Source organism: Triticum dicoccoides, chromosome 7A (assembly GCF_002162155.2).
Source record: "Triticum dicoccoides isolate Atlit2015 ecotype Zavitan chromosome 7A, WEW_v2.0, whole genome shotgun sequence".
NCBI classification, from domain to species: domain Eukaryota; kingdom Viridiplantae; phylum Streptophyta; class Magnoliopsida; order Poales; family Poaceae; genus Triticum; species Triticum dicoccoides.
In genome coordinates, this window is record NC_041392.1 from 678,293,856 (window position 1) to 678,303,069 (window position 9,214).

Here is a 9,214-nt window from a genome sequence, read left to right on the forward strand (position 1 = left end):
TGTTCAAGTTAAGATTCTGACGGGGGATAATTACCATTCATCTTCAAATTTATATTCTGAAAAGTTCTTCAGTTCGAACACTAAGGAAGGCTATTTCAGTTTTCACAACTTCTTCCAAGTTGGACAATGAATTTCTATTTCTACTGCCAGTACTTATGTTTTCACTACACCTATATATAGGCTGCACGCAAGTCTGAATAAGAATGAACTAGATGATTAAGGCGTTTTTCTATTATATATAATCATATATTTCTAAAATAAATCCCAGTCTATATGAAATGCTAATGAGATCTTGTGCTGTAAATACATTCTAAAATCTCTTCAATCTGGGGCTTCCTTTAGGGTTATGTTAGTACTTTCTATGGAAAAATCATTAACAATTCTATCCAGTGAAATGCTGGCCCTTTTCATTCCAACTATAGGACAACTATAAACTCAAACTATGCTGCTTAGCTGTGCTATAATATGCTAACTCTGAACAATTGATTTGCAATCAATTAGCACCAGACGCCATGTTCTTCATTTTCGTCAGCCAAAATGCAGAAGATCGAATTGCCCTTCTCGGCATCCTGCCCTGCCGCCTCTTCCACTTGAAGCTCCTCTGCAGCCATGGTGATGGTTGTGCGCCTCTGTTACTGCAAAACCGCCTACCTCGAGGTATAGAACAACAGCCACTGTTTTTTGCGAATGAAGCCACCAGGGCTTGGCAGGCCATGTCCATCGCGCCGTGTTGTCAAAGTTGCTGCTACTACCTCTGTTTACTTGGCCAAGATCGAACTACAGCCACGGCATCAGATGGTTCCACATGTGCTTTTGTTTGCCCTATAGTTAAATCAAGTGTTCTCTCTTTTGCCGGCCACTAAGAACCAGCTAGAGTGATGGCGGCCACGACGACATGGTGTTTTTCTCCATTAAAAGCAGTAAGTGTATTATGTTCTGATAGTTACCATGTATGTTATCAGGATGTAGTTAATGGCATGGTTAGCATCATGTTATTTGTATAATTTTGTATCTTGATTACATGCAGAAAAAAGATGTGTAAACCACAAATAATTTGTCACTTCTCAGATTTAACTATGCAGCTGTAATACCTTTTGATAGGCTACGAAGCTCTGCTACTCTTAAAATACTATATTCTGCAAACTTTGAGTCTTCGAGTTAAGTTCCCATGTTTCACAGATATTATGAAGGAACATGAAAATGAAGCGGTGGACTGCCTTTGCAAATATAGAAAAATATCAATTGTGTTCTGCATCCATCAATATTATTTAGAGCACTCATCAGAAAGTTAGGATCTAGCAGTTCAGTAGTAGTTACGAGTTTGGGCCCCTTTGTAAGAATAGAACTTTTTGATAAATTTAGTAGTGACATGCCAGATGCCATACGGAAGGTATTCTTCAAGAATCAAGAGGATATATATGCTGAAGATCTCATATGTTAAGCGTGTTAATACATGCTTACATCTGTCAAAGTGGAAATTCAAGGAAGAGACGCAATGTATATAACCACACCGTATTGATTCTTACCGGGATCATATATAGATGTCGTCTTCCAAACTATGTGCTCCTTCTGGTTCCATGGTGATTCTTACCGGGATCTATGACGTGCGTATTGGTTGGCACTTGCCTTAAAGAATAAATGCAATGTATATAACCGCACCGTATTGACCGTCGCATATTGGACGGGGAAGTGTCACAAAGAATAAACGCAACGTATATAACCACACCGTATCTACCGTCGCGGCGTGCCGCCGCGTGGGGAAAGGCTAGTTCTAAATATACTAAATCTGACCAGGTTTGATTTACCTTATTTTTTTGACTTTTTTCTATCAGTGAAAGGCAGGCCAATCAAAGGCTGCCACGCTAATTACTGGGGGAGCTGGCCGGGTGTACTTTTGTGTGGATCTAGCGAATGTTGGATTTGCTTCAGAGTTTGGTATTGGCTGAGCCTGCACCGAAGCGGCGTGTTTCCATTGGAGTGCATGCGTGCACTGCATGGTCGGGCGTGTTTTCGTTGGATTGCATGGATGGACTGCATGTGATTTGATTACTAGTACATCCGTTTTGGATCTGCATGCCTCTCTGTTGACTACCGATTTGTTTATTTCTCTTACGAAACTGCTTCACAGACGACTCTTCCCGCACGACCTCCGAACGATGCTGCCTCCCCAACTGCGCTCCTGCATGCACTCTTGCTGCTTGCGCTGCCACGTACGAATCGTGCGGGCATCGGCCGCGCATTCGTCGTGTGTATAGCAGCGCTGTTTCTCTTATCTGTCTTATTTTTCTTTTCCGTGCATGTGTATGCCTGCGTGTCACCCGCTTTTGACGGCAGCTCGGCACATCCTTCTCGCGTCCTCCCGTCGTTGTGGTCGGAGTGTGCCACGTGTGTGGTTGTTTACAATTTGATTACAGATCCAGATCACGTACGCCGTTGGTTCTCGATGTATAGGCGGCTGCCGCCTTAGTCGTCTGTTCTGGTTGCTTCGCAGCGCGATGGCTGTGTTTCAATTGGCTTCTTATATCCTCTCGGAGGCCCTATAAATATGGGCTTCTCTTGTTGCTGCTTCCTTCATTGTGGTCTCTGCTACCTGTTTGTTTGCGGCTGTATTTATTGATGGCTCCTCTTGCCACTGTTCGTCCTGGTCGAGGCCGGCGGGGTCTCGTCCGGTTCCTGCGAGCACCGTTCGTTTTGGTCGAGATCGGCGGGATCGTCCTCCTTGAATTCGTACAACCGTCATCAGTCGCGTGCGCATGCAACGGCGGTGGTCGTGCTCCTGCTACAGATCATTCCGTATTAATGGGGGAGGCTGCCGACGACTGCCGTTCGCCCCTGGAGCTCGCCGGTCGCCGCGTTCTGCGCCTGTTGGTATGTTTAATTAGTTCGTTTATGTATTGGTTGATCCAGATTGTAGTTATGCGATTGGGTTGTTTAATCTTCCAGGGGACAGGCGTTTGCCTTCTGGTCGTTTGCCCAGCGACGGCTTTGATCGTCGTCCGTCGGGCCGTTGCTAATTGTATGTGTAATGGCGAGGCCGTTCTGGTGTACGGGGTCGTGATGCATGTATGGCGGAGCCTTCTGCTGATCGTTGGTGGCGGCCCACGGTCAGCACGTGGAGGAGATGGTCCTCACGGCCGGCGGCCAGATCGCCGATGGAGCAGTGTCCCGAGTTCCTCGGTCGTTCTTGGCAGCGGTGGCGACGGCTTCGCGGCAGACGATGCATGTCGGCATGTGTATGTCGCGGATGATCCGTATGAAAAGGGCGAGTCGTAGCCCCGCTTCTCCCCCAGTGTCGCATGTTCCTTCCCCCGCTACACCAGCACCTGGCATCCTGCGTGCCGCCGCTAACTGCAGGGACGACCGACATCTTCTCGGCGCTCAACGCCAATTGCTGGGGCACGCTGCCGCTTCCTAGGCCGCCCGCGGTGCCCATACAGCCTCCATCCCGGCCTCCCAGTTGGAAGGCAGCCCAGGTGCCGCGTCGGTGGCGTTGGACGGGGATGACTCCATCACCATCTATTGTGCGGGTCAGTGTACCAGCAGGCGGCAGCAAACACATCGCCCTCTCCTCCGGCCTCTCTCCCACCTCCAGGTCCCGATTTCCTCATGGCGAGGCCTTTCCTCTGTCCATCCCGTGTCGAAGCCTGCCTGGGCGCAGGATGTCGAGTGAGCTCCTCTGCATCTAGCCATGACCGGCTAGAGATCCTCGACCCCATACATGACAGCCGTGTGTGGTCTTCGCCGTTGCCGTCTTCCCCACACCCCATACATGTCCTGTACGTCTGGTCTTTGGAGCCACGTCGCGTGGGGCATCTCGGGCGTAGCTGAAGCGGGGGTACGTGCTGCCGGCGGCTGGTTCCCAATGGACAGGTTGCAAGGTTATGTCATGCTTGGTATGTACATAGGGATATTGGATGCATATGTGTGCGATCCTGACTTGTGTATGTCCCCGGGAGTGAAATTGACTAGTAGCATCTGTTTTAATGACATGGTCTTACTTCTGTTTACTTCCCGGGAAATTTGTTCATCTTACATCTGTTTGTGCCCAATGTTATACTTTTTTTTTCGATAAAGGGCTTTTAATTGAATTGAACTATCGAGTTGATACAACCGCATCAAAGATAACCCCGCCTCTGCATATCTAGATGCACACAGCCAAAGTACCAGATCCCAAAAAACAAAACAAAAAGACGGAACGCCAGCTGTAGCGAAAAAGGATAAAAAAGGCCTAAGGTGGTGCCGGGCCTATCCGAAGGTCACACCGCCATCCATGAGGGTAGAAAATATCCCTGGTCGAGCACTTCAACCGGGTAGAAGCTATCATAAAAAAGTCTCTGTCCTCCGGCCTCTGCAGGATAGACCACATACGGAGCCATCGCGAGCATATATGAATTACCTGCATAGGAGATGAAACACTTTTATGATTAAAAACAATATTATTCCTGGTTAGCCACAACGCCCAACATAAGGCAGCCGCCCCCGCAAGAATGTGCTTAGAAAATTGTTTATCTATTCCCCTCAGCCAATTCCCGAACATGTTCCGTACGCTACGTGAAGGGTATAGATTCGAAGCAATTTGGACCATTGCCCATACCGATCTAGCGAATTTGCAATCAAAAAATAGGTGTTTAATGGATTCATTATGATTGCAAAAAACACATTTTGTGCTGCCTTGCCAGCTTCGTCGAGCTAAATTATCCCTAGTTAAGATAACACCTTTGTTGAGAAACCAAAGGAAAATCTTCACTCTTAGAGGAATCTTAACCTTCCACAATTTTCTATTATCAGATGGAACCTCGTTATGAACCAGTGCATCGTACATGGATTTAACCGAAAATCTTCCGTTCAGATGCAGGTTCCATTTAAAGATGTCCGATTCAGCCGACAGTTGGACAGCTTCCAAACGAGTCAGCAGATTGTTCCATGCATTCAAACGAGGTCTAGAAATCGTTCTGCGAAAAGAAATATCCGGGTTTACTTGTCTCAATACCTGCTTAATCGTGACAAACTTATGTCTAACTATTCGATATAAGCTTGGGTATTGCACATTTAGAGGAGTAGTCCCTAGCCAGGTGTCTTCCCAGAATTGAATCTGGGAGCCATCCCTGATCGAGAAGGTGCCAAATTGGAAGAAGAATTCCTTAGCTTTCATAACCCCACTCCAAAAATGAGAGTCACCTGGTTTTCAGTAAACCTGGGAAATTGCTTTGGACCCAACGTATTTATTACGAATGATCTCCTGCCAAACACCATCCTCTCTGTATACCCATTTGCTGAGCAATGAAATGTTTTTGATCTCAAGATCCTGGATTCCGAGTCCCCCTTGACTTTTGGGCCGACATATAATATTCCACCTAGCCAAGAGATATTTATTTTTTTCATTTTCACTCTGCCAAAAAAACCTTGATCTAAAATAATCAAGGCGTTGGAGAACACCTTTTGGCAGATGAAAAAAAGATAGCATATAAAGAACCATGTTGGTAAGTACCGAGTTGATAAGAACTAGTCGGTCCCCATAGGACAGGAGTTTGGCCTTCCAGCTCGCCAACCGTTTCTCCAGTCTTTCTTCAACATGTTTCCATTCAGCGATTGTCAAACGCTGATAATGAATAGGAATACCTAGATATCTAATCGGAAATTGGCCTAAATGGCATCCAAATATCTCCGCATAATCTTGTGAATTTTCTGCGGCTTCGCCAAAACAGAATAGTTCACTCTTATGAAAGTTTATCTTCAGGCCCGAGAGCTCCTCAAAAGCACATAATACCAATTTGAGGTTTTTGGCCTTTTCAAGGTCGTGATCCAAAAACAGAATTGTGTCGTCCACGTACTGCAAAATTGAGAGGCCTCCTTCTACTAGATGAGGAATGACCCCGGTGATTTGTCCAGCTAGTTTGGCCCTCTCGATGAGAGTAACTAGCATATCAGCCACGATGTTGAAAAGGATAGGAGATGCGCGGTCGCCTTGACGAAGCCCCTTCCTAGTCTGGAAATAATTGCCTACGTCATCGTTGATCTTGAGAGCCACACTACCTTCAGACACAAAACTCTCAACCCATCGGCACCAAGTGTCAGAAAACCCTTTCATGCGAAGAGTTTGGAGCAAAAAAGGCCATTTCACCGTATCATAAGCTTTCTCGAAGTCAATCTTAAAGATGACATCGTTCAACTTTTTACGGTAAAGCTCATGAACTGTTTCATGGAGAACAGCAACACCATCTAAAATGTTCCGTCCTTGCATGAAAGCCGTCTGAGAAGGTTTCACTACATGGTCAGCGACCCCATTCAGACGGTTGGTCGCGACCTTGGTGAAAATCTTAAAGCTCACGTTTAATAAGCAAATCCGTCTATACTGTTGAATCCGATTGGCATCCTTTGTCTTTGGTAAAAGAATAATTTCACCAAAATTTATTCTGGAGATGTCTAGTCTATGAGCATGCAGTTCATTAAACAACTGAACTAGATTAGACTTTAACATATCCCAAAAAAATTGATAAAACTCCGCCGGAAAACCATCCGGTCCCGGAGATTTGTTATGATCCATTTGGAAAACCGCAGTCCGAATTTCCTCCTCAGTGAATGCAGAGGTTAGGAATTCATTTTCCGCAGCCGAAACTTGCTGAATGTCATGACAAATAGACTCATCCAACTCCAGCGAGTTTCCGAGGACGGACCAAACAAGTCATTATAGTATTTTGTAATAAAGTCCTTTAGCGGACCGTCCCCCTCAATGCGGCCCTCATCGTGATCCAGGGTGAAAATTCGTTTCTTTCTATGTCTACCATTGGCTAACATTTGGAAGTACTTCGTGTTATCATCCCCAAGTACCAACGAGTCAGTCTTGCACCGTTGGTACCATTTAATCTCCTCTTCGCGTAAGAGGCGGGCTAGCTGCTCATTGAGATGACTTTTTTGTTCAATCTCGTCCGCAGATAAAAGCCTCACCTCCGCGGTTTTATCTGAGGAGTCTATCAAGACGGATAGTCGCAGCTTCTCTTTCTTATAAATCCCGGCAGTATGTTTAGCCCAGCCACGGAGGAATTGGCGCAACGCCCTAATGCGATTGTTCCAACGCTGAATCGGTGTATCGCCCCGTGTTGGGCGTAACCACACCTTTTTAACCAAATCCGGGAAGCCCTCTCTAGTGAGCCACCCCAATTCAAATTTAAACTGATGGCGGCTCGACGTGGTAGCAGGTTGGCCAAAATCAGTGAGCAAAGGAGCATGGTCCGATAAGGCCTCAATCCTCTCCAAAGCTCTTACTGATGCTAATGGATATTTAAATTCCCAGTCTGTAGTGACTAGGACCCGATCGAGTTTTTCGAAAGTCGGGGTAGATCTATTGTTGGCCCAGGTAAATTGACGCCCCAAGAGGGAGAGTTCCCACAGATCAAGACTGTCAATGACCGCATTAAAAAGAAAGGGCCATCGAGTGTCGAACCTATCATTGTTTTTATCCTGCCTATACCGCAGAATATTGAAGTCCCCCCCAAGTAACATAGGGTGAGGATTTTCTCTGCAGGTGTTGACAAGTTCTTTTAGGAAGGCCTCTTTAAATTCATCTTGAGCGGCTCCATATACGGCAACCAGACTCCAAATGAAATTATCAGACTTATTTCTCAGGTGGAATTTAATATGATACTCCCCCTTTGAAGTTGACAGAAGTTCCAAGTAAGTAGAGTGTATTCCTAAAAGGATACCTCCGGACCTCCCTGAAGGCGGCAGGATATGCCATTCGTAATCTTTGCCACATGAAAAATGGTCCAAATCACGCGATGGAAAGTCGCGCTTACTGCACTCAGAGATTGCCACGAAGTCGAGGGCATGATCTCTAACGCAATCGGAAATATGTTTGTACTTAGCCAAGTCCCCAAGACCTCTGCTATTCCAAAACATTCCTTTCATGGGAAAACTTTGTTACGTTTGGATACTTTGGTCTTCTTCTTAGGGCGACCCTTTTTACTGCCAGAGTTAGACTTGTTCTTACGAACCGATGCAACGAGCTCATAAAGCATCGTATCACGCATGGTGTCTTCAAAGTCTACCTCTATAGAATCATTAACCAGATGAGAGAGGAGTCTGCCTCCAGGGTTGGCATCGGACTCCTCATCCTCCTCATCTGAAACTAATGGGTCCGCCGTGAGAAGCGTTTTAGGAGCAACCGTAAACCGGTCGACCTCCATTTGCTTAAGAGCTTTAACTGAGAAATCAACTACAACATCATTTTTACCCAAAGATATACCAAGACTAGCAATATTTGAAGACATTTTGGCTTTATCAAAAGATAGAAATGATTTGCATGAATACGTACCATCAAAGTCGAGATTCCGCGATGCCGTTCTACGCATGGCCCTCTCCATGGAATCCTCATCGGTGGCAGGGGCCCCATCAGCCCCCGCGACGTGGCGGCCGCTACGTCTAGGCGTTGAAGACAGCTCCGAAGCAGCCCGCATCCCAGAGGACCGGAAGGGAGGAGTAGACGGCTCCGGCAACACGGCAGTAATCGAAGAACAGAGCCGATCGCCCTCCAAAACAGGGGCAGCAAGAGCAGCCTCCTCGTCCCCCGGTGGCGACGCTTGAGACAGCGCCGGCCCCGGCGATGCAGAGGGAGACCATGAAGGCTGCAGCTCGCTCTCCAGGGCAGCGATCGGAGGAGCAGCCTGCTCAACCTGCGACGGCGGTACTGAAGACATCGCCCGAAGCGTCGCCAACGCCGACTCATGATCTGCACGCACCGCCGGAGAAAAGATGACACCCCGACGACCTGAAGAGTGGGAATTATGTTTTAATCATACAAATTAAATGGACATTGCAGTAAGATCGGCTTCTTAAATTATTCAGGAGCTGGGTCAATGCAATCTTTTTCTATAGAATTTTCCATGATACCATCCATTTGGTATATCCAGGAGCTGGGGTAATGTAATCTTTTTCAATACTACATTTAGTTTGTGCGTCGGTAAAGGTATGTTAAGTAATTGTATTTGGTTTGCCTTTGATAACCGGTGACATGGTATCATTGTAGTGACATACTAATTTTGATTCATTAATAATTGTATTTGCTTTGCCTTTCTCTTCCTAAAATTGTTTTCAGCTTTTGATGCATGTGTTCTCATGGCACAAATTGGATATCATTGTATCGTTGTCTTTCTTAATTGATCTGTTTTTGTTCAAGCTACCCAATTTATTTAGCCATAATTATGGCCCGATTTTCTGC